The following is a 26,024-nucleotide window of genomic DNA, read 5'->3' on the forward strand; positions in this document are numbered from 1 at the left end:
TGGGGCAGAGCACTGGTTCACAGATGGGAGCAGCTATATCCTGGGCGGAAAACGACATTCTGGGTACGCCATCACCACTGCTGAAAAGGTAATAGAATCTGGACCACTACCGGCTGACGCCTCAGCACAAAAGGCTGAGATCATAGCCCTCACTCAGGCCCTGGAGAGGGCCGAAGGAAAGGCTGTGAATATTTGGACTGATTCTAAATGCGCCTTTGGAGTGGTACATGCCCACGGAGCAATTTGGAAGGAGCAAGGACTGTTGAACTCCCAAGGAAAGACTATCAAGCATGCAAAGGAAATTTTAAGACTTTTGAATGCAATCTAACTTCCTGAAAAAGTGGCAATTATGCACATCAGGGCACACCAGAAAGCGAGCACTGAATTGGAAAGAGGAAACGAACTGGCGGACAGAGCGGCAGAACAGGCAGCTAAAGAAACAGTAAAGGTAGAGGGAGCACTAGTCCCAGACGGACAGATAACCCTAGAAGGTAAGCCAGAATACACTAAGGAGGATCAAAAGTTAATCACAGATTTGGAAGGAACAGACAATGAGGATGGGTGGGCTATAACATCACATGGGAAACTCATAGTCCCCTCTTATACGGTTTGGCCATTGGTCCGGGAGGAACACAAGAAGGGACACTGGGGGGCGGAGGCATTACACAAATACCTTATCAGACACGGGACAGCTCGATATTTATACATCACTCTCAGACAAGTGACTCAGCAAGGTGACCTTTGCCTCCAGACTAATCCAAAAATTGTCCCCAAACCAGAAATGGGCCAAATTGGGAAAGGGAATTGTCCGGGACAACATTGGCAAATTGATTTCTCAGAACTTCCTAGAAAAGGGGGGTATAAATACTTGCTTGTACCAACTGATACCTTTTCAGGCTGGCCAGAAGCCTTCCCATGCAGAACAGCTAAAGCTCGAGAGGTGACCAAGGTGTTGCTACAAGAAATCATACCCAGGTTTGGAGTCCCAGTGGTGATGTCCTCAGATAGAGGGCCGCACTTCATCTCCAAAGTTGTGCCAAAAATAAGCCACCATCTAGGGACAGATTGGCAACTACACACTCCATACCGGCCACAATCCAGTGGCCAGGTGGAGAAAATGAATCACCTGATTAAACAACAGATTGTTACATTAGGACAAGAAACCAATTGGGCCTGGCCACAATCTCTACCCCTAGCAATGCTATGGATACGAACTAGACCCCGAGCTAAGGAAGGGCTAAGCCCATTTGAAATCCTATATGGGCGACCCTATGGGGTACAAAAGGGAACCTCTTCACAAATTGGTGAAGAATTGATGACTTCCTATATGGTGCCATTAGGGAAACAACTTCGTAAAATTGAAAAACAGGTGTTTGGAACCCGATGCAGGGGTTTGGATGGGCCAGTGCATAACATACAACCTGGAGACTAGGTGTATGTTAAGTCTCTTACAGAGAAAACTGTGGAGCCACAGTGGGAAGGACCGTACCAAGTGCTTCTTACCTTTTTCACGGCAATCAAGATCAGGGAACAAAGCGCCTGGATTCACCACTCCTGAGTGAAGAAAGCTCCTAAAACTCCTTGGAAAGTAACACAGGGTGAGGATGAACTGAAACTAAAGCTTTGCCGAGCGAAATGAGTATATTGCACCCAGAAGTGTTTAGTAACTCGGCCTGCCAAGATTTAGTCAGGAAAATTGTTGTATTTGTAGTTATCGTAACCCAAGGGTTGAACAGTAACACCCCAGAATGGCCATGGACCCAAGCTCATATTGAATATACTGGGGATATGGGACCGCTCTCTGATAGAAAAAGCTTAAGCCTTGCCGCCGTGGTTGTGCATAAAAATGAAGTGTACCCCAAAAATTATTGGAGCACAGACCTTCAGAGAATGATGCCTCAACTGCAGGGAATGCTGGGTCAAAACATAAGCGAAGGATGCCGAGGAATTAACGGAACTTCCTACAAAAGGGCAAACCAGATAGCTGTATCCAATATAATAACAAACACAACAAATAGAAAGCCATGCAGTATCTTGGATTGTTGGCATAATTTTACTCTAACACAACCTGTCTTTGTAACCTGGGTCTGGGCACGTGGTGGAATAGGATTACCATTGAAATTGAAGATAGATGCTGTACCGTCTACGACAGCGGGGCCCCGCACAACCTATACAGCTGATACTAGCACTCAATCAGTCCGAACCCAAACTAAACTTGAATCTAAGATTTATGAGATTGGTCCGTACGTCATCAGAAATACAGGTCAGCTACAAGTATTATTTAACCCAGAGTGGTCTCTAAAAAGGGTGGAACTGATGATGCAAATTAAGGTTTCAGAAATATAACCATTGTGTTCCCCTTTCTTACGGACTTCCTATGAAGGGTGGACCACTTGGCTACGCAGGAGAACGGGTATTTTTCAAAGGCGAATACCGAGGGATGTAGCTGGGGTGTTAGGGACAGGACTTGGGGTTCTAAATACCACAGATTCAGAAGTGATAATGAACAAATTAGCTGCCTCTACCGCTGATCTGTCCAAATTACAACAGCCATCACAATCCTCCCTATTAGCTCTAGGAGCTCACCAATGGTTGGTGTCGGAAGTTCTACCCGACTGGGAACGGACAAACATAAGGGATCATAATATCATTATAGCTGCAATTGGAGGGCTCCACAGTAATATCTCATTGGCCCTGAGCTGTATCCAGGCCCAGCTGTAGAAGCAATCAATAACTGCACCTATTGTAAGGGAAGGAGAGGAAGGGGTCTTCCCCACGGAGATACGAAAGATAGTCTGGGATAGTGCCACCGATACGGAAAGAGGGCTCCAGTCCTGCTGGGAAGTGGTAAACTTTACCTATAACCCCACCACACACACAGTCACTGCCCTCGTGTTAACTATCCACAATGCATCAGTGACTGTAATACATCCCATAATAGCCATGGGAATAAATCACGGTCAAAATTTGCTTTATCCTTTGGAACATAGGACATGGGCCCGAAAGACAGAGAACAAACGGCAAACAGTTGACTTAGAATCCTGCGTTGTACGAGAGCAACAGGGATTTCTCTGCGAAAGCAATACCATGAGTGCACAAGACATTTGCTGGATACCGACCAAAAGGTCTGTCACCTTGAAACTCGCCCGAATGCCAGTCCAAAACCGGTTGTCGTCTATGCAGGAAAAGGTTGTGCTTGTTTAAGAACAACATGTTGCTTTGTGTCTGTAGGAGGAGTAGAAATAGACAACAGGATTCACTCGAATTTCTGTATTTGTAATTTTACCACCATCACAGGATGTGACTTTAGCTACTTTGCTCCTGTGGTTTCTCATCAAATCCCGAGATCAAACTATACACTGATTTCTGAACTAGAACCCACAACTATAGGGACAGACTTAGCAGTGAGAAAAAGATTGTTGAAACACCCAGACTTAATGCGGATATTAGAGGAAGCCAAGAATAATGGACAGGAAACTCTAATAACTGTTCATCATGAGGCAAATGAGGTAAGTAGGGTCTTGAAAAGGGTCAAAAAGGACGGAGAACACAAATGGTGGGATACGCTTTTTGGGTGGTCACCTTCAGACACCGGACTTTTTCAACATCCTAATGCATCCGATAGTAGTGTTGTTGATAGCTACCGCTATTTTATTATTTCTAGTAGGGACCCTATATATGTGGGTTTGGCGCATAGTTAGAAGAATAACTTCAATGTACGAAGCATTATACCAACCAGAATAGCCAAGTAAAAGAATTCACTTAACTCAATAGAAAAGGGGGGAATTGGTAGGGGGCCATATAGAAAATATATTTTATAACCCAAGATATATCGAAAATATTAATAGGGAGCTACATAGAAAAACAAAGCTAAAACTATTAAAACTTGCTTCCCAGACCTAACGTGCATGCAAGTAGGCAATTAGTCACTACCCCCTGCAAATTGCTTGAGAAAGAAGCTGATAAGGGAAACAGAAAAAACAGAAACAAGGACCTAATTCATGGCTCAAAGGCGTCAAAGGCAGGAGGAGCTAAGGGCTAAGGAGGGCTCGCTAACATCCATCTCTAAACAAGAACAAAGAGGAGATAGCCAGGTGTGCACACAGGGACAGACCAGGCTGAAACCAGTCTGGTACTGCAAGCTCAGCCAAATTAGAGATTCCAGGGGAGAGGGGAGGAGTACAGAGCGAGGAAGACCTACGGCCTTCATCCCTGAAGACCCCTGCCCAGGACCACCAGGAGGAACTGCGCAAGCGCCCCGAGGAGGAGCCCGAGGCGGAGATTATGGAAATGGAGTGACAGGAAGGAATGGCCTTTTTGGGGACAGGTCATGAATATGTCTAGGCGTTTTGAAATAGGTGATGTTTTAACTGGGTAAATACTGGAGAAGCGGCCACGGTGGGGATGCACGTTTGTGGTGGAGCGATCCCCCGTGCATCTGCGCGCAATAAACACACCTACTGTGTAACCTTTCGGGTTGTAAAGTCTTTTCCGCACGTCAGGGTGTCACAGGCCTGGGGGACACAGGATCACCCCGTGGGCAGGGGGGGTAATGGTGGTGTGTGTGACAGGGCCTGGGGACACAGGATCACCCTGGGGGGGGGGGGGGGGGGCAGCAGGTGGCAGGGCAAGCATGAGGGGCACAACAACCGATCTAGGGGTGCCCCCCCACCACACACCACTGTCCCAGTTGTGGGACCCCACGGTCACCCCACCATCCCCACCCCTCCTCCTGCCCCACACACAGCCCTGAGGGGGTTGGTCTAGCTGTGACCCCAGCCCCACAGGGCAGCCATCACCCCTTTAAACAGCTCTCCCGTTCCCCCAAGTGCCCCAACCCCACCCTCAAAGCAGGGGGGGGACCCCTGACCCCCCTCAGATTCGCAGCGCAGTCACAGACCAGAGCCAAGGCTTTCCCTCCTCACAGAGTTATTAAACAGAAATGTTAAAAAAACCAATAAAACCAGACAAGACATGGGGGCACAGGGGCCATTCCCCCCTCCCCAGCATGTGGTGCTTTGGCAGCAGCCACTCTGGGGTGGGGGTGAAGCCCCTCCTGCCCCCCCAAAGTTAACCAACAGGGTGGCAAAACAGAAGAAGAAGGAACTCCCCAAATAGTCAGTGACCGGTACAAGGGGCACCCCCCAGCCCCACCCCCTGCAGCACCCCCTGGCTGCAAAGGAGGTTTAAGTGCTTTTCTGTAACAGTTCTGCCAATTGAACTTTGCTGACGGGGGGTCGCAGCCCTCAGGGACGGGGGTCCCCACCTTCCACGGGGACACCCAGCCTCCCAGAGAGGGTCTGCCCAGCTCCATGGCACCCCCCAGGGCTCGGGGGGGTGGGGGTGGGGGAATGTGCTGCAGCCCCGTGGCTTTCCCAAAGCTGGCAAAGCCACCCCCCACCCAGCCCAGGGTGCAAGGGGAAGGGGGGCACTGGCTTGGGGGGCTGCCCCACAGCCCCCGAGCCCCATCCCTGATGCTGGGGAGGGGAGGTAGCCTGACCCCCACTCCCAGAGGAAGTTTGAACCTGGCAGGGATTGAGCCCCCCTAGGCATTCCCCACCCACATGCTACAGCCCCCAGCCACCATTTGGGGTAAAAACTAAACACCTTTTAGGGTAAAAAAGGGGTAAAACCCCACAACCATGGCCCCCTGCCCCGCGCTGCTGAGGGGGGCGATGCTGGGCAGGGCACCCAGCACAGAGCTGGGAGGGCTGTGTGTGTGGGGGGGCAGGGTGGCGACCAGGTTTTGGGCTGGGCGATGGTGAGCGCTGGCAGCCCCGGGTAGGGGGTGGGCAGGGGGCTGCGGGGGGGCCTCAGAAGTTCTTGAGGCGGCTGTAGAGCTCCCGCTTGCTGCGCTCGCCCGCCCCGCTGCGGCTCTTCTGGCGGAACTTGCGCAGGTCCTCCTTGAAGTCCTCGTGGTCCATCGGCCGGTAGTCCTGGGGCTCACAGTGCATCTGGGCACCCACGGCTCTGTCAGCACCCACAGGCCCCCCTCCCCACCCCCTGGGGAAAACCCAGCACCCCCCAGGACCCCCAGCACAACCCCCTTCCCCTAGAGTGCCACTCTCAGGGAGGATGCTCAGAGCCAGACCCTTTCCCCTCACAGGGCAGGGTTTTGGGGAGCGGAGAGGGTGATTTCCCCCCACCCAGCACTCTCACCCTCCTGCCAGGGACCGCCCCCCCTCCCACACAGGAGGTGAAAGTTAGGGGGGCTTACCTGGTACTGGGGGAAGAACTCCCGGTACCCCCCCTTCAGGACATAGAGCTCGGGGTAGTGGAGGTGGGGGTACTCGTTACAGGCTCGGTCCTTCTCCCTGATGAACCGGCACCTGCGGGACAGGGGACAGGATTGGCACCCAGATAGGATCCTGCCATGTCCAGGGGGTCCGGCAGAACCCAGCGTCCACCCCACCTCCCCCAACCCCCCCAAACTCACATCCTGGGCCCCCTCTCGGAGGAGAACTCGCAGTGGAAGATGACGATCACCCTCTTGCTGGCGTCGAAGGGCACGATGGGCTTCTTCAGCAGGAACTCCTCCACGTCCTGCTCCAGCGGCAGGTTGACGGCGCCCTGGCGAGGGAGAGGGGCCCCTTTCAGCCCCCCCATCCTCCCATTTCATCTCGGGGCGGGGGGGGGGCCTTCATACCCTGCCCCCCTTCTGCCCCATCTGCTGGGAATGCCTTCACCCCCCTCCTCCTTCCAGCTGGGGCTCAGCACCTCCGGGGGTGCTCAGCACCTTTGGGGAGGCTCTCAACCCCTCCAGGGGGTTCAGCACCTTTTGGGGGGGGCATCAGCCCCTCTGAGGTTTGACAGGTTTGTGTCTCCCCCACCCATGACCACCCTGTCCCCAGCCCCGAGGGGCGCAGCAGTGGTTCTGACCTTGATGTGGCCTCCTTCGTACTCGTAGGGGTACCTGCAGTCCACGATCACGCAGCTCTCGATGAGGCTGCTGAACTGCCCCGTCAGCACTGCCACCATCTGTGGGGGGAGCCCGTCACCGAGGGGGGGGCGGGGGGGGGCGGGCAGGGAGACAGCCCTGTGGGGGTGTATTTTTGGGGAAGAGGTCACTGCTCCCTTACCATTTCGGGGGAAATGTACTTCAGGTCCGGGTGCTTCCCCTCTACCATCTGCAGAAGGTAAGGCTGGAGGAGAGGCGGGTGCTGGGTCAGGATCTGTCCCCAGGGAGACGTCCTGGCTGCCACCCGCTCCCCCCAGCCCAGAAGACCCCCCGCCTGCGACGTTTGCTCCCTCCCAAGAGGGACGGCGCTGCGGCACTGGAAGAGCAGCGGGTCAGGCTCTTCAGGCTGGAAAGTCTCAGCCCCAAGTCCCCTTGGTCCCAAACAAGGGCCACCAGCTGTATTGGGGCTCTGGCACCAGCGCAGGGCTCCACTGATGGTCCCTCTTTGTTTCAGGAGAGGGGGGCAGGCGGCATCCCCAAGCCTGCAGCACCCCCAGCAGCCCTACCTTGGAGAAGTCCCCGATGAGCTCCTGATGGTCGTTGGCCAGCAGGTTCTCCATCTCCTCGTGGCAGAAGGACCTGGAGCACAGCAGCCGTGCTTTCTGCGGGGACATGAACCAGAGACACCCCCCTCGGCGTTAGCGAGGGCGCCGGCAGAGCCGTGGCACCGGGCAGTCCCACCCGGGATGGGCAAGGACGCCTCACCCCGAGGATTCCCCATCACCCACCGGCTCCGCCGCTGCCGCCTCCTCGCCAGGGCTACCGGCCACGCTCCTCCGTCGCTTGGTCTTGACGGGGGTGTCCTGGTCCTGGGGTCGGTCTATCCGCTTCAGGATGGGCCTGGTGACGCTGCTGGGCATCGAGGGCGAGTGGAAGAGCTGCCGGCACTTGCCGTGCTTCACCGGACACTGTGTGGGGAGAGAGCCCGTGTCGCTGCCCAAGGGTCCGGCATTCCCCCCACATACACCCTCCCCAGCACCACGAGAACAAAGGGAAAAGGGTCCCTCTCTAGTGGCTGCACACCACCCAGGACAAGCCCACAGCCCTGGGGTGAGTGCTGCTCACCAACCAGTGACCCTCACCCTCAGACCCCACCTTGGAGACTCAAGGAAGGGGGAGCCTGGGGCCCCATCCACCCCCCAAGACACCCAATGTACCGGCTCGGCCTCCTCCTTCCTCACCAGCGGCGCGGTCAGCAGGTTCTCCATCCCCTGCGGCACGTCAGCATTGCTCTGCCGGGGGGGCACCCGGGGGGCCCACGGGGCGAGACAGAGGAGAGCGTGAAGGGAACGAGTCCCACTGCTGCTTCGCACCCCCCTGGGCAGGGACGGAGCCCCTGGCCAGGGTCCATCCAGCTGTCCAGATGGAGGAGCCCTCCCTACTTTCATCTCCTCCTCATCCAGGATCTCCACGAAGCCATCATCTTCCTTTTCAGACATGGAGGAGGTCAAGGAGCACCGGTGCAGGATGATGGGGCTCTCGCCCTGGGCGGCGTTTTCCTTCTTAGGGGTGTCGAACTGGGGAGGGGACATGACACAGCCCATGGCTCAGGAGTGGGGCCAGCCCCACACCAGCCCTGTTTGCAGACACAGTGACCCCAATCCCCCCAGCTCCCACACCCACAGGTCTCCAGTGCAAACAGGGAGGCTGGAGCAGCAGGTCCCGGCTCAGCAGCCCCTGCAGCAGGACCACCCACCCCCGGTGCCCCCCTCTCAGCGCCCCCAGCCCCTCTCACCAGCAGGCCGGGTGCAGAGCCGAGTCTCTGGCTGAGGGGGTCCCTCCCCGCAGCCCCATCACTGGCGGGCAGCCGGCTGCGCTGACTTGGCCTCTGCAGCTTCTTGAAGACAAACCCCTCCTGCAGCAGTGGGGGAGGGGGGGTGGGCACGGCATCCCCCTGCCCCTTCCCCGGTCCTGCCTCCCTCTCCCCAGCCTTGCTGCCCCCCCTCACCTTGTCCTCAGGCTTCCTTGGGCCCCTCTGCTCCCTGGCCCCGTGGCTGTTGAACTCCCGGCAGTGGGTGATGTTCTTCAGGACCGGGCTGGCCCCCAGGAGCTGTGGCTGCGGGGCGGGTTGGGAGGGGTGAGAGGTGCTGCACAGCCCCTGCGCTCCCCAGCTCCATCCTCCTCCTTCTCCTCCTCCTCCTCCCAGCTCAGCCAGGGGCACAGCAGGATCCAGCTGCCCTCAGCTCAGCCCTGCAGAGCCCCCGGGACTTACCGGCAGTGAGTGGATCCTCCGGATAAGGAGCTTATTGCTGCAAAAAGAAAAGGATTGAATGAGGAGAGAAGATGCCCTGGACCAGCAGCATCCCACCCCCCCCACTGCCCCGAAGCTGGCATGGACCCCCTTGTCCCCTGGGTCCCCACAGTGGGGTGAGACCTCCCCGGACAGGACCCCAGGGCAGCAATTCCTCCAGCCACTGAGCAACACCGACAGCTTGATCCAAACCCCAGGGAAGGGCAGACAGACAGCCTGGCTTTTGGGTCTGGGCACAGGGACAGAGCCCCTTCACTTACTCTTTGAGAGCTCTCCTGGATTCTGGGATTGCTGTCTCGAAGCTGCGGGAAGAGAGGAGCCAGGGTTAGGGGGGATGGCACCCCGTGCCCCAGCCTGAGCAGCCCAGGAGCCCCGGGGATGGGCAGCCGCAGCCCTTACAGGGACCCCACCCCACGCAGGGGTCATCAGCCCCCCCAAGGGGAGAGCAGCTGAGCGGCTTTCAGCCCCACAAAGGGTTAAAACCCCATCTGGAAATCACTGGTTTCAGACGGGGGGACCCCAATCTGGGCTGGGGGGTTAAGCAGCACGCTGGGGTGGTTCAGGGCACCCCGCTGACCCCGCTCGGGGCCCAGATGTAGCTGGTGGCAGTGGCGCCCACTCTCCACCTGTATGTAAATCCGGCAGCGGGGATGCTGGGGATGCTGGCCGTCGGCCATATGGCCATGCAGCTGCACACTGCGACAGGACGAAGGGGGCACTGGCGTGTCCCCTGCAGCCCAGCCCACCCAGCCCCAAGGCTGCCCCAGCATCACCATCTGCCCCCAGTTACTCAGTCACCAACATCTGCCAGAGAGGGGCTCTGCCAACGGCCCTGGGAGTGGGCGAAGCCACCGGCGTGGCACCCAGAGCCCCTCAGCCCCGCAGAGCTCGGCTCTCAGCTGATCCCTGCACCCCAAATCTGCGAGGCCTGGGCAGCAGCACCCCAAGGAGGCTGAGGCGGGGGTGCTGGGAGCCCAGGGAGGTGCTCAGCACCCTCACCCCACTGCGTGGTGAGGCAGCGAGCCGTCTGCCGGCCGTCCCTGCCAGAGGAGGACTTGGCACGGCAGCACCGCAGAGGCTTCCTGCCTGCACCCGCTGCCAGACCCCTGCCTGCAGCAGGGCTGGGCCGAGCACCAGCACCGACACCCCCACTAGAGGTGGTTTCTCACACCACCCCCCACCAAAAATCAATTTTGGGGTGGAGGGAACAGCTGGAAGCACAGCCCCCCAGCAAGGCTGGGACAGGCCGAGCGTGGGCACTGCAGGCAGCCTGGGGAGGGTGAGCAGGGGGGACACAGTGGGCAACGGTGGAGACCTCCCGGAGGAGGGGGACGCGGGGCGAGGGACACTCACACTTCCTCCAGTGCCGCGGGGTCCTCCTGCATGGGGGAGTCCAGCCCCACTCCTGCGGGAACAAGGGGCAGGGATAGCACCGGGGGAGGCGGGTGGGAGGCACGCCGTGCCCCCGGGACCCTGCTCCAGCACAGGTCCCCCCTCGCTCCTGTGGGGCGCTGGCAAGGTGCAGGGGAGCCCCCCCCACCCCAGCTGTGTTCCCTTCTAGTGCTGGGGAGGGGGCCGCAGGGTGGGATCTGCTGTGTGCTCAGGCGGGACCCTCACCCAAAGCTTCTCCTGTCCCCCAGCATGGCAAAGGGACGACCCTGGAACCACCCATCCTGGCCAAGATGTCCCACATCACCCTGCCCAGGGACCCCCACTGGGGTGGTCCACAGCCGAGCCCCCCCCCGGGGTGCAGGGCTGGGCGGGCTCCCACCCATCATCCAGCACAGGGAAGGAAGCGCTGGGGAGGAAATCCCCGTTTAAAATCCCAGTTTGACTCAGAGCATGGCCAGGAGCTGAGACAGAGCGGGGGACCCGGCTCCCACGTGCACCCCCAGAAAGACCCTTCCCTACCCTCAAACCCCACCCCTGCATGCAGTGACCCCCTGCCCAACGCCCACCCCCCCGGCACAGCTCCCCCTGCACACCCCCAGCCCCGGGGAGGAGGGGGGTCGGGGCAGGGGCGGGTGTGGCAACAGCACCCATCGCTCACCCGCGTCCGAGGACTCGGAGGAGACGGAGCTGCGGGGGGAGCCCAAGGCTGCCGACCCCCGGCACGGGCTGGCCCGGCGCCTCTGCAAGGACAGCCCCGCCACCCGCCGCTTCGGGGTGTCCCAGTGGCTGCGGGCAGGGCGGGGGCGGCGATCAGCCCGTGGGGACCCACCGGTACCCCTCGGGGTGCCCCCCTCGGGTGGGGCGGTGGGTGGTGTCCCCCCCCTCCGCGCTCAGCACTGCCCTGAGCCGGCAGCATTCACGCGTGGGGGGGAGGGGGGTGCGGTGCGGGGCAGCCCCCCCGTCTCCACTCACCTTCCCAGTCCCACCAGCTTGTCCGTATCCAGCGTCAGCGGGGTGACCGGCGACATGCCCGCTCGCCTCCTGGCCACTCCGGCTAGCCCACGGCCACCGGGGCCGCCCTGCGCCACCATGGCGAGTGCAGAAAAGGAAGGGAGGCGTTAATGACACCCGTTGGAGCGACCGTTCCCGGCCCCGGCGGAGCGGAGCGGGGCCGCGCCGATGCTCCGCCGTCCGGTGCGCGAGGGGGGGGGGGCGCGCGCCCGCGGCCGCCCCTATTTATATTCGAAAACTAACAGGGGAGCGGCGCGGCGGGAGCCAATGGGGAGGGGCGGGGGGCGGGGCCACGGCCGGGTCGGGGGCGCGCGGGCAGGGGAGCGGAGCCCGGGGGTGCGGGCAAAGCACGGGGGGAGGGGCCAGCAGGGGTGCAGGGGCATGGCTGGAGGGGCTCAGGGGGCATCGCCCAAAGTGGGGGGGGGGCATGGCTGGGTGGGGGGACATGGCTGGGGAGCACAGGAGAGCTCGGCCCAAAGTGGGTGAGGGGCATGGGGGGGGCACGGCTGAGGGGGTAAATGGAAATGGAGGGGTGCGTAGTTGGGGTCTTGGGGGGCATACGGCTGGGAGGGCACGGAATGGTGCGTGGGTGGGGAGACATCGCTGGGGGGCTGCACGTCGGGCGTGCGGCTGGGCAGGATGAGGGGTGGGTGTCCGTCAGTGATTGTGCAGCCCAGGGGGGAGCCCAGTGTTCGGACACTGCCCCCACCCCCAGCCACAAGCCCCCAGCCATGTGGAAGTCTTTGCAGTAAAGATCTCCTGGCGATCCGAAAGCCCATCCGCTGTTTGCACCAGGGGGGAAAGCGCTGAACCCCTGCCAAATCTGCTGGGGCTGCTGACACCCACCTCTTGTCCTGTGGTGATGTCGAGTGCTGTATAGACAGTTCCAGACGCCCTAGAAACAAAAGAGCAGCAAAGACACGAGAAGTGGTTTAGATCCTGGAAGTGAAAGCCCTGACAGGAGCTCTCTGCTGCCTGTAGTGTTTCTAAAACACCTTGGTTCCTCCACTCCTTCAGCCAGCAGCGCACAGCGCAGCAGCCCAGAAGCCCCCTGCCATGCAGGCTATCCAAGTGAAAACTTAGGTCCAAGAGGAAGAAAAAGGGCTGGTGCAAATCTCCAGAGTTCATACTAAATTCTTTCAGTCCAAAACTGAAGGGCAGGGTGCCTACAGAGACTGGAAAATAATAGATTTCATTCTTTTCCCCTTTTCTCCAGTTTTGCTCTGTTGAGGTTTAGTTTTTTCCTTTTTCTTTTTTTTTTTTTTTTTTTCTTGCGGGGGTGTGTGTGGTTTTTTTCCAGAGAATGTAACACACGCACAGTCTAGCTGTGCCTTCTTAGACCTCTTCTTTGGATCTATCTGCAAAACTCCGGCAACACCATGCAGTCATTCTGAGAGCCCTGAACACACGTGCCAGCCATCTGAGGAAAGGACAGTGCATTGACACTGCATGTATTACTGAATGGTTGGTTTTCACTACCTCTGCCAGAAAAGATATAATCCTGATCACTAAATACTTTTTTAAAGCAAAAGAGTGGAAAGAAATGTTCTTGAGAAGTGTTATTTACCTGACAGCTATCAGGTTCTAAGTTGCTCTTTCAGGCAATAAAGATTTTTCTCCTTTCTTTAGCGTGGCCGTATTATTTTGAGACACACAAAAATGATTTCCCCTAAGAAAACAAGCAAACGGGTGCTACAAACTTGAGGGACAGTAGATCTTCCAGGTCCTGCCCCTCGCTGCAGACAAGACGTTGCCAGCATCAAGTGCTCTTTGACGACGCCTTCTGACCACAGGCACCAATTCTGATCAGTACTGAGAGACAGGAGAATCTAAGCCCAGGGTCTGAACATGTTTGGAGCTTGCCCAACTTCACGCTTGATATCACACCAGCAAAATACCTGGCCCGTGATTTTGTAGAAGTAACTGTGACTGGACTTACCCTTGCCCGACTTGTTCAAATCGAGTGTATTTCTGCTTAGGATCTGCCACGCTCACAGTGCTCCCTGAAAGAAACAACATTAAAAATGGAGACACCCCCTTCCAGCAGATCAGAAATGCCGCCCCACTGTCTGGGGTTGGGAGCCGTTTGTAGGCAGCTGGGTGACAACAACGATACAGGCAGCTCCGCAGCACAGAGAGTCTCCACGAAGACTGATTTTTACAGTCCTCTGGAGAGTCACCTGGACAGGAAACCAAGAACTTGGAGAAACATTCACAGGAGCCGCAGATCAGAAAAGAACAAGTACCAGTGCAAGTGCTTGTTGTCTCGAAACACTAAGGACAGCTGGAACAACAGAGCCTTCATCTTCTTAGCAAGAAATAGTCTGTGCGATTCCCCAGAAGGTTTAAGACTTCTGGAGGTTAACTGCCCCTTGGGTTCTGGAATCCATTCTGATGAACAGGTGCCACTTGCAGACAGGAAGAATATTGCAGAGTGTTCCCAGGAGGGGATCTTCTCAATGTTTCAGCGGCTTGCCAAAAGAATGCCGTTATGTTTTTACAGAACAGCGTCTCCTGTTACAAACAAGAGAGAAAAAGCATCTCAGGCAAGAAGCCAGAGAGATTGGGAACAACAAGGAGGAATGCAGATTGGGACAAAGAGGCAGTGAACGAAAAACCAGCCATGCGCTGCAGGACAGAGACAGAGGAAGGAAAAAAGAGGGGCAGGGAGCAGGACAGAGGGAGAGCAAGGAAAACCAAAGGGGCAGGTAGAATAGCAGAACAAGAGAGGGGCTTGGAAAGCAGAGAGGGACGAAGAGGGAGCAGGGTATGAGAACAGACAGAAGAAGAAAGGTACAGGGAAGCAAAAGAGTGACGCCAGTGATGGAAGGTGGGAGGGCACAGGCACAGGGAGGCACCCGGAGCACAAGAGGGGTGACACGGCCCCAAGTGTGGACGGAGGGTCGCAATCACGACAAATTTATCTACACACTTGCAGATAAGCCGGCACATCTTTATTGCAGCGCTGGGAAGCACAGGGACAGCTCCACCCGACGGGCTTCAAAGTTACATCAAAAATTCAACATCTTACACCCTTTTTCTGCAAAGTCAGGATCTTTAACAGATTTTAACATAAGCATGCATCTTATGCCCGCTATTAATTTTGACAGTTACAATGATTGGTCCGCCCTATTCTATAACTTTCTTAATAGTCCTATCCTAACCTAATCATTGGTTATTTTACTGATCAAAATCTCTGATATACAAATTAGGATGGGGAGGACGGGAGAGTCTTCACAGCAACATTCCTTTGTTTAATGGTTTCATCACATAAGAGAACTAGCTGAGAACGTACAATTTCACCCCTTGTACCTGCCTCCCTCCCTCTTCGTTCTGTGTTCTGTACAGTTTCCCAATCCACAGCAGCTTCAGCTTTGGCCATCTTCCTAAGGCCTGCATCTGCTGTCTCTTAGCATAAGTGAGGTTTTGTCTACTCCTTACCATAATGTAAATTAATTGAATCAGGAAATAATTAACTATAAGAAATTAGTTGTTTATTCAAAACAATTAATTATCAATGAAATTCAAAATTCAGATCTGATTATAACACAAGGGCCCAGGACTCACTGCCGCTCCCGCTCTTGGTGCTGCTGGGAGGATTTTACTGTTGAGACACTTCTGTCTCTGCCTCTCTCAGCTCTTACAATATGAGGCTTCCTACATACACAGCCTCACTGCGCACACACACACACCCCCCGCCCCCACGGCTATACCGTGCTTTGGTTACGCACACAGACCCCGCGGTGCATGTTGGTGACCAGCTCTGCTGAGGACTACTCACAGGGACCCTTCCTCACACGGAGAGGCCGGCTGTCTCTTGTCTGCAGCTGGGGGCAGCTCGCAGCCGGATCCCCTTCGTGTCCTTCTCCAGCCGCTTTTCCTTTTGCCCATCTCTTCAGCTTCAGCCTGAGCTGGATGCAGCTGACGACATCCCCAGGGCAGGAACAGACCACCGAGCCCTGGCACGGCCTCTGGCAGAGGGAAAGAACCCTGACTGTCACAGCCGGCCCCAGGCCGGAGCCTCTCCTGCTGCAGCCGCTCCTGCAGACCCCGCTCCTTCCCCGCACTGCTGCTGAAGGCCCCTGGGTTAACAGAGCCCTGGGCCTGCCCGAGGCCCCGCTCGCCGCTGCCAGGACAGGCCGTGGGGCAGCCTGGGGCTGCGGGACAGGCCTCAGGGGAGGGGCTGGGGACGGGGCAGCTGCAGGGGGGAGCGGGGCTGGGGGGGCTCAGGGGGGCTCTGAGAGTCGGCGTGTCCAGTGCCTGTGATGGGGGGTCTGTCTCCCTTCTCCTTCCCCTCCCCAGCTCTCAGGTCACCCCCGGGGATGCCCCAACTGACCCGGCTCCGGCTTGGAGCTCCCACCCACCACCCCCGGGCAGCCAGCAGGTAGGAGACACCCCCTCCCCCGTGCAAGGGCCTGGCTCACCTCAGGGGCAGCCCAGCCCTCACCTCAGACGGGCCATGGCTGGAGCAGAGCCTGCACCTCCCGGCACCAGCCCCTGTCCCAGGACTACAGCTCCCAGCATGCCCCGGGGCCTCTTCCTGCTGCCTGCCCCTGCAGGGACACTTCCCCCGGCCCTGCCCCGCCCCCGCGGGCCCCATGGCCCCTCCCCCAAGCCAAGAGCAGGGCGGGAAACAGCCCCCAGAGCCTGAGGGCCAGCGGGAGGGGGAGTGTGGGGCAGGGCGGCAGGGAGGGACCGAGCAACGGTGGCCGCCGGGGTGGGGGAGCAGGGGGAGCACGAGGGGCCGGGGCAGGCAGGGAGGAGGCTAAAAAAGATGGGGACAAGGAGCCAGAGTGAGGAAGGGGAAGAGAAGCAGCACAACAGGCTTTAAGGCAGAAAGAGAACAGCTGGAAACCAGGGAGCCAGAGCCTGGGAGAAAGGGAGAAAGATCAAAAATACCGGCTGTGGGCACTGCTGCCATTGCTTGAGCACTGCCCAGGAACTGCACGGCCAGGAGCCTCAAAATAGGGGTGGCCTGTGAAAGCCCTGCCCCGGGCCCACTCCTGCACCCTGCTGGTGGTGGTGAATGTCGCCTGGCAGGGTGGCCAGGGCCTGGGGGAGACAACCAGTTGCAGGGTGGAATTGCCCAGCTTTTTTTTTGTTTGCTGGTTGCTTTTGCTTTTTTTAAAAAATAGCATTACAGCTCTGAATACAACCTGCAAGGAAAAAGGAACCAGGCGTACCGGGCTGGGCACATTGAAAGCCCAAACCCGTTCAACAGCCGCACAAACCACCGCTGGCTCCCGCTGTGCACACTCCACTGCCCGCCTGCAGGTACAGGCAGCCGCCGTTTCTTGAGCCTTCCCCAGGATCGGCACCACCGGGCAGCTCAACAAAGCGGGTGGGCTGCAACCACAGGCCATCTGCACGACTGCAAGGGTCTCTCTCCTTTGCTCGTGAGCTAGTCCAGCTTCTGGTTTCCCTAGTGAATTGCACAAACACACAGCGCTCCGAACAGTAGCTGGCCCGAGACACTCGCTCTTGCCCACCGCTGGGTCGCCGTGGCCTGTGTTCCCTTCTGCCCTTGCTGGCCGCCAGCCCTCTGGACCCACCCGTGCCCTGGGTGCAGAGTGGGGCCGCACACGAAGGAGTGGGAATCGCTCTCCAAGAGGAGGTAGGACGCACTGCGGTGATCACCTGCAGGGCTCAGTCAAACAAGCACACCAACCAGCAGTTTGCCTCTGTGGGGTTGGCTCCTTGATCCCCCCCTCCCCTCCTTTTTCCATGCCTATACATGCCCCTCAAATGCCTTGACTCCCCTCTTTCTCCGCCCCTGTCTCCTCCCAAGCAAGGGACCTCCCCGCGGGTATTTTTTCCCCCTTGCTCCCAGGTTTGCCACAGCCGTCCACAGGTTTGGTGTTTCAGGCGCTGTTAGCTGGGTCACCTCGGACTTCCACGGCATTACCGATGCAGTTTTTTCCTGGGTACTGCTGTCCCTGCCAGACTGCTCTCCCCAAAACCACCCCAGCTCTTCCTTCAGTTTTCTGTCAAGTGTGGCCACCTCCCACACCAATCCCCCTTAACTACCTGTGAAATCCAGCTCTTCCTCATGGCACTCTGACTCCCGTCAGCTTCGCACTCGCTTTGCTACAGGCAGCAATAGCTCTTGGCATGCTCAGGCGTTTCCCACAGTGTGTTCAGTAAGCGAAGGCTCCCAGCAGGCCCTAATCTTCAGCTTGCGTGCCTTAAGGCATACCCCCAACGCTGGCTGCGTGTCACATCATTTCCTCCTCTCCTCTTGCTAGCCTCCCTCTAGCCAGTCTTCTCCACCCCACGGTGGCTCTGAGCACCCTCGTCTCAGACCGGGCACGGTTTCAGCTTTTGGAGTGACTCTTTGCCCGTGTGACCGACTTGTCTGCCTGCAGCCTCGTTCTGCAGGTGCTGGGCGTGGAAGTCCTTGCCTTGCACAGGAGACTGGACTGAAGCCTGGTTAGCTGTGAAAATGGTCAACTTTATTTCAAGAACTAAGTCAAGAGCAGCAGTTGTGTGTGCCCTGAGAGGAGCGTGGGCAGGACCGATCAGGCCACTGGCACTGAGGCTGCCTTTGGATCTCAGCAGGCATTGCCCCAGGAGGAAAGGGTGGTGCTACTCTGCAGCCTGCACTGGATCCTCTTCCTCTTGCTGCTCAAGCCTTTTTCCCCCTTAGCACCTGCAGGAGCTCCTGCAGCCGAGTAAAGAACTCCACCAGCTTCTGGAGTGGGAATGGGCAGGAGCTAAACGTGCCCGACTGTGTTGGGATTGGCCTTGGCCTCTGCACGGGGGTGGAGGCGGTGAGAAAATGACTCCATGCCCGCGCCGTTGGAGCAGCCCGGACTGCTGGGTGCAGTCCCATCTGTACCAAGATCCAGTCGTAAAAGTGCTGCGTGGAGGTGTAGACTCCGGGCCGCCTGGCTCTCGCGCAGCCTATCCCCCAGCTGGTCACCCCCACGAGCCAGAAGTAGTCGGCGTGCTTGTCTTGGCAGACGAGAGGACCACCGCTGTCACCCTGCAGCGGAGCGGAGGAGAGTCAGAGGGTTCTGGTGGTGTTGGGTGGCCCCTGTCAGCACTGTGGCTGGCTCCTTCTCTCTCCTGGCACCTGCCAGAGCTGTACCCAGTGCCCAGAAAGGCTCTGCTCAGGTGCTGGAGCCTGCAGGACCTTGTCTGGGAGGGGGTGGTGGGCCTGCAAGGTAGGGCGCTCTCTCCTCTCTGCCCGCTGATCCTGGAGGTGTGGAAGGGGGACGCTCCAGGACTGGGATGCAGACCTCTGGGCTGGGCAAGAGCACTGGGTGGCCTTTCTGGGCAGAGTGCCGGGGCTCTGGGACAAGAGGGGTGCTGGGCAAGGGCCTGCAGACGGGGAAGGGAAGGCAAGCCCCGACAGCGGTGGGGACCCAGCAGCAGGAGGGCGACTCGGCAGGCGCAGCACGCGCCAGGGGACGTTTGGGCGCTGGCGACAGGGCTGCCTGTGCTGCTGGGGGCTGGCGCGGAGCACGCTCCTACCTGGCAGGTGTCGATGCCGCCCTGCGGATAGCCAGCACACACGTTGTGGGGGTGGACGGCCCCTCTGTACCAGCGGCTGCTGTTGCAGACCTTGACATCGATGAGGTGGACCTGGGCCTCCTGCAGGACAGCGGTCGATCCTCCAGCTGTGAGCACAGGAAGGAGTTAGCAGCCAGCAGCCCTTCTGTTCCCACTTCTCCTCCCCTGTGTGGGCGAAGCCCTTCCCTAGGGCCCGCCTTTGCCCCTGCAGAGGCCTTGTGCCGGGCTTGCCCTTCCCTCTTGCTTTGGCTAATGGCTCGGGCCCATCTCTCCGTGGCCGTACGTCCCCGCAGCCCGACTCTGGTTTTCGCCGCTGCCCAGAAGCCCAGCCCGCCTCCCCAGCGTGCCGAGCTTACCCTCGGCACACGAATACTCTTTGGGAACTCACATCTTGCCATGGTGGCACCCCAACCGCTGACGTAGCAGCTCGTCAGCTCTGACACTCTCAGTGAAGCGTCGGGCACGCAGGCCAGCTGTACGTAGTAGCCGCACTGGACAGGCTGGTCCAGTTCCAGCAAGGCGATGTCGTTCCTCTCCGTGACGTTATTGTAGTGTTCGTGAAGTATCAGCCGATAAATACCGCGCACTTGGGTCTCAGGGCCCAGCTGAGCCAAGTGGGTGGCCCCGATCACCACACGCCACATGGTGAGGTACCTGGAAGGCAGATGCAGAGAGGCCTCAGAGGGAGCGGAGCCACGTGCTGCAGCAGCCCCGCGGTTCCCTGCCTTCTGCTTCCCAAGGCAGGGAGGAAAGCAGCGCTGCGGAGGGTGCCACTGCCCTAGCATGCCTTGGGCACCAGGAACGCGGAGCTGGAGGCTGCTAGGAAGCGGTGGCACGAGCCCAGCCTTCTGCGGAGCAGTCTCTCAGCTGGGCTCGCCAGTGCCCTGGCACCGGGCATACTGCAAGGCAGCGGGATGGCAGGAGCTCGTGGGGCTGCGGACGGGGCGCCTGCTGGTGCTGTGGGGATAGCCCCCTTCCCTGCTCCTCCTTACCTGGCCGCGTTGAAGCAGTGGGCTGCTGTGAGGACCCACTGCGGGCTGATGAGGGACCCTCCGCACACGTGGCCCCAGGGGCTCTGGATGCTGACGATCCAGGGCCAGGCCCCTGGCTGGGCACCCGAGCCACCCACGACGCGCGACATGCCGTAGCTAGCCGCCATGGGCCGGAGCCCGCAGGTCCTGGTGTAAGAAGAAACTCATGAGTGTGCTGCTGGACGGCTGTGCTGCTGTTGAGGCTGAAGGTCAGCCGTCTTCCCTCCCCCCGAGGGGCTGCACGGACGGCAGGGCCAGGGAACCCCGTGGCTGTGCCTCCAGCCCTCTGTCCGCTGTAGCCCCATAGACGGGTTGTGCCAGCAGCCTGGGTGCTGGCAAGGAGCTGAGGCTCCCACAGGGAGTTTGGGAAGCTGTGGAGTGGCCACAGGGGCCGCGCGGGCCCCCTCCAGTGAAGCCCGTCAAGGGCTGCCCGAGCTCCCTCCCAGAGCCTCGGCCCACTTACCCACAGCTGTCCCACATGCCGTGCGCAGGCCGGCACACGGCCAGCAGGACGAGGAGGGCGAGCACTTTCATTGCTGCCAGCGGCACGTGTCAGCTGCAAGAACAAGGTCTTGTTGCCTCCAGCGCAGCCGCCGACGTACTGCCCGCAGCAGTCTCGCTGCCTCTGATGGCCTTGGCCCTGGGGCTGATGTCACAGAGCCGCCGTTTCTGGGTGTGGGGCACGGTGGCCTCTCAAGGGGGGGTGGAGGTGGGGGTGTCAGCAATACGGGGGGTTTCCAAGCAGGAGGGGAGGCGGAAGCTGGGATCGGACAGCCCTGACAAACCCCTGCTGAACACTCTGCCTGTGGGATGAGGGCGTGCAGGCCCCGTGGCTGGCAGCGGCAGAGGCTGGGCTTTCTTTAAAAATGGATGCTGCCCAAAGGAAAAAAAAAAAAAGAAATGAACCATTACTTTCCAAACTCAGTTACTGACGGGCTCAAGCAGTGTTCTGCTGGTTACCAGGAATATGCAGAAATGGGACTTAGGGGACCACCTGCACCTGCGTCTGCAATTCCAGTCCCTTACTATCCCAGGCCAACATGGCCCGTCATTCGATTAATCCATTTATCAAGGTGTCTTCAGCTTGCTGGCAATTTTGCCCTGCCAGTGCTCTGGGAATGCTGCTTGCTGTCCCAGGGCCTTGTTCCTCTCAGGAACCTCAAAATGCTCACTTAGGTTCCTGTTTGCTACAGACACGGGCTCTTTTAGTGCTCAGAAAAGATGAGGGGCACAAGCCACACCTCAAGGAACTCCAGTACCTCTAGGAAATGTTTATCCCAGCAATATTTAGGCCCACGTGTTCTTCTGAAGGCCACTGAGGTCGAGAGAAGAGCAGGGAGACAAGTGACAGAGCGCTGATGCACTCAGATCTGGGTTGCAGGGACAGCAGTGTCTACCACCCCATGTCCTGCCCCTCCTGCGCTGGCTGGCACCTTCACAGCAGGGACAGCCAAGGGGCACACGGTGCCACCCCCTATCTGCCACAAAACCTAGCACCAAACCTGCAGCAGTTTTCATCTACTCGACTATGCCAGGCAACAGAAGGAGCTGTGACAAGTCCTGCTCAGCCATCCCCGTTTCGCTGGCAGAAACCTCTACAAGTGGGGCAGGAGGGACAAGCCGGGGCCCCTCTGATGCTCACAGGGAGCACCCGCAGCCCCTTCCTTCCCACCGCCAAACCTCTGTCCGCTTGGCTGGGACTGACTTCACCGCGTTCCTCCCTGCTCATCTCTCGGCATACACCAGTCCCCAACCCCATTTCAGGCCTCTGCACCTGCTATCGTTCCACTGCAGTTATTTTGCCACCCTGTAAACCTGAACTTCCTACCAAAACACAAAAGAGGGCCACGAAAATGACCAGAGGGATGGAACACCTCCCCTGTGAGCACAAGCTGAGCGAGTTGGGGTTGTTCAGCCTGGAGAAGAGAAGGCTCCGGGAAGACCTTCTAGCACCCTTCCAGTGCTGAAAGGGGGCCTAGAAGAAAGATGGGGACAGACTTTTTAGCAGGGCCTGTTGCAATAGGACAAGGGGTAACGGTTTTAAACTAAAGAGGCCAGATTCGGACTAGATATAAGGAAGAAATTTTTTACGCTGAGGGTGGTGAAACACAGGCACAGGCTGCCCAGAGAGGTGGCAGAAGCCCCATCCCTGGAGACATCCAAGGTCAGGCTGGATGCGGCTCTGAGCAACCTGATGCAGCTAAAGATGTCCCTGCTCACTGCAGGGGGGCTGGACTGGATGGCCTCTAATGGTCCCTTCCAGCCCAAACCACTGTAGGATTCCACTGATTTTTCAGCTGAAAAGCACCCAGAGTGGAGACTAACACGAGGGGGCTCCATCTGATGCCTTCGAGTTCAGCTGATGACAAAACCAGGACACAGCGCAGCTCTTTCACCTGCAGCCGCTTTGCATTTTACCTGCAGGAGGTCCTGGGCAGACCCTCACCTGCCCACGTCCACCTCCAGGCAGCAGCTCCAAAAGGCCCGAAACTCAGCGGACAGTTGCTCGGGGTTCTGCAGGTCTGGTGTCCCGTTGGTCGCTATCAGATCCATCGCCTAGAGTGACAAGAAACACAAGACTCCACCTGTTTCTTTCTTACCCAGAACTGCTCACAGAGAGCCCATTTTTTAAGGTCCAGTCTTCAGTGCCAGTTTCTTCCCTGGCAGAGGGTTAGAGATGATTTTTCTATACCTACAAAAAAAAAAACTGATGCAGCCACAGCTACTCCAGCTGGGAAACTGGGGAACTTCAGGCGGTCCATCACAAGCTGTTCACTGTTCCCAGCTCAGGGGCAACAGCCTCTGCCCAAGACTCCAGGAGTGAACACAGACGGGACCAACTCCAGGTGCCTGATTTTAACCTCCTGCAGGTTGACTCAGACACCTGAAGATGCCTTGAAGCTCCAAGTGCTGATCTCAACTCCCGCAGCAGACGAGGCATGTATGAAGAAAAAGAGCATCTCAAATAATCTGGGCAAGGGCAGGAATGGCTGAATGTGAATTTGATTAGAGATAAGAAATCCAGTTCCCTTCCTCACAGTTGACCTGAGGCTTCTCGAGGAGCCCTAATCAACAGTTGAGGTTAAGGAAGCTGGGAATTTTCAGCCTGTAAACCAGGGACACAGGCCTACTGCCACCCTGCCAGCTGCGGTGCACTCAGCTGACTCAGCATCAGGCTGAACCCAAACCTGTTTGCTTCTTCTGAGATAAAAGCCGAACCAAAAAGCTCATCCTGAAACGGGCAGCTCAGATGCAAACCCCAAGCCTAAAGGTGAGCTAAAGCCTGAAACAAAAAGCTCACCCTGAAACAGGCAGATCAGACACAAACCTGAACTTTAAATATGAAGCTAAAAGCCGAAGCAAAAAGCTGACCCTGAAACAGGCAGGTCAGATGCAAACCCAAACTCTAAATTTGAAGCTAAAACCCGAACCAAAAAACTCCTCCTGTAAGGGAAGGGGCTAAGGAAATCTTGGTGAAAATATTATTGCTTAATGATGATCTAGATTACTGTGTAACCCAAAGAATCAGGCTAATGGATACCGCTTAATATTTTGCTGACTATTGTACAAACTAGTTGAAGCAAGGAATGTTGTGGCCCCTTACAAAAGACAATTCCTGATAAACTCACAGAATCACGAAGATTTATGGCTCCACACAAGGATAGTTCCTGATAAGAACCTAGGCGATGCCTCAAGAACCGACTGAAACCAACCCTACGGTTTGAGCAAGAGCCAAGGAGCAACTGAGTCTGCGCAAGAACAAGGGGTTACTAGCGGTGACGAAGAGGAGCCATCAGCCTTCAAGGGGTTAGTAGCGGTGGCAAAGAGGAGCCATCAGCCTTCATCTCCACGACCCCCCTGTCTGCCCCCCCCCCCCCCCCGACGACCACCACAAGGAGGCACTGCGCAAGCGCAGTTAGGAGGAGTTTATGGAAACAACCTTTTGGAACTAATTTTAATACAAAGCAGGGACAGGTTATGCCTATGTATAGGTGTATTGGGAAACCTTGGGTATATGTAGCATCTGACCGTTTAAATCAGAGACAAGTTGCCGCGTTGGGGCGCGCACGATTTTGGTGGGGCTGCTCCCCGTGCTGCCCAGCACTGAATACACATACCTACTTTACAGTCTCACAGCTTGGGGAGTGCGTTTTCCGCACATCACCTGAAACAGGAAGGTCTGATGCAAACCCAAACTCTAAATTTGAAACTAAAAGCGAAACCAAAAATCTCACTCTGAAACAGGCAGCTCAGGTGCAAACCCAAACCCTCAACGTGGGCTAGAACATGAACCGAAAAGCTCACCCTGAAATAGGAAGTTAAAATCCAAACCTAAACTCTAAACAGAACCCAAACGTGAAATGACATAACCCCCCGCTGCTCCTTTCTGGACCACCAGGCTGCAAGGGATGTCTTTTCAAGCTGAACTGAAGAGTGCATCAGCCTGCTCCTGGTGACACACGGGCGTTGTGCCAGTGCTCAGGAGCATCGGATTGGCAACATATACAGAAAAATGACATGAAACCTACAATCTAGATCTAAAATCCAAGACAATGAAAAACCTAAGGGGATGCAAACCCCAACATCTAGACAAAAAGCCTAAAGCAACGTAGAGCCTAAAGTAAGGTAGACAATAACATCTGGACGTAAATTCTAACATCTAAACGTAAAGCCTAAGCCGATGTAAAGCCTAAACGAATGTAAACCCTAAAATCCAGCTATAAACCCTAAACCGATGTGAACCCCTAAACCGATGTGAACCGTAACATCAAGATGTAACCCCTAAGGCGACGCAAACCCCTAAGGCGACGCAAACCGCAACATCCAGGTGTAACCCCTAAAGCGACGCGAACCCCTAAAGCGACGCGAACCCCTAAAGCGACGCGAACCGCAACATCCAGGTGTAAACCCTAAAGCGACGCGAACCCCTAAAGCGAGGCGAACCGCAACATCCAGATGTGAACCCCTAAAGCGACGCGAACCGCAACATCCAGGTGTGAAACCCTAAACCGGTGTGAAACCCTAAACCGGTGTGAAACCCTAAACCGGTGTGAAACCCTAAACCGGTGTGAACCGTAACATCCAGAAGTAAACCCGAAACCGAGGTGAACCCCGAAACCGAGGTGAACCGTAACATCCAGATGTAAACCCTAAACCAGTGTGAAACCCTAACATCCAGATCTAAACCCTAAACCAATGTGAAACCCTAAACCGATGTAATCCATAACATCCAGGTGTAAATCCTAAACCGATGTAAACCCCTAAACCAATGTAAACCGTAACACCCAGGTGGAACCCCTAAACCGAGGCAAACCCTTAAACCGAGGCAAACCTCTAACATCCATATGGAAACCTTAAACCAACGTAGACCCTAACATCAAGATGTAGACCCCAAAGCGAGGGAAGGCCCTAAAGCGAGGTAAACAGTAACATGCAGATGTAGACCGTAAAGCCAGGTAAACCTTCACATCCAGATGTAGACCCCAAAGCGATTTATGACGCCAAAGCGATCTACGACCCCAAAGCCAGGTAAACCGTCACATCCAGATGTACACCCCAAAGCCCTCGACGACCCCAAAGCCCTCGACGACCCCAAAGCCAGGTAAACCGTCACATCCAGATGTCCACCCCAAAGCCCTCGACGACCCCAAAGCCAGGTAAACCGTCACATCCAGATGTCCACCCCAAAGCCCTCGACGACCCCAAAGCCCTCGACGACCCCAAAGCCAGGTAAACCGTCACATCCAGATGTCCACCCCAAAGCCCTCGACGACCCCAAAGCCCTCGACGACCCCAAAGCCCTCGACGACCCCAAAGCCAGGTAAACCGTCACGTCCAAATGTACACCCCAACGCCCTCCACGACC

The sequence above is a fragment of the Leptosomus discolor genome, unplaced genomic scaffold, assembly GCF_034619465.1.
Source record: "Leptosomus discolor isolate bLepDis1 unplaced genomic scaffold, bLepDis1.hap2 HAP2_SCAFFOLD_108, whole genome shotgun sequence".
Taxonomy (NCBI): domain Eukaryota; kingdom Metazoa; phylum Chordata; class Aves; order Leptosomiformes; family Leptosomidae; genus Leptosomus; species Leptosomus discolor.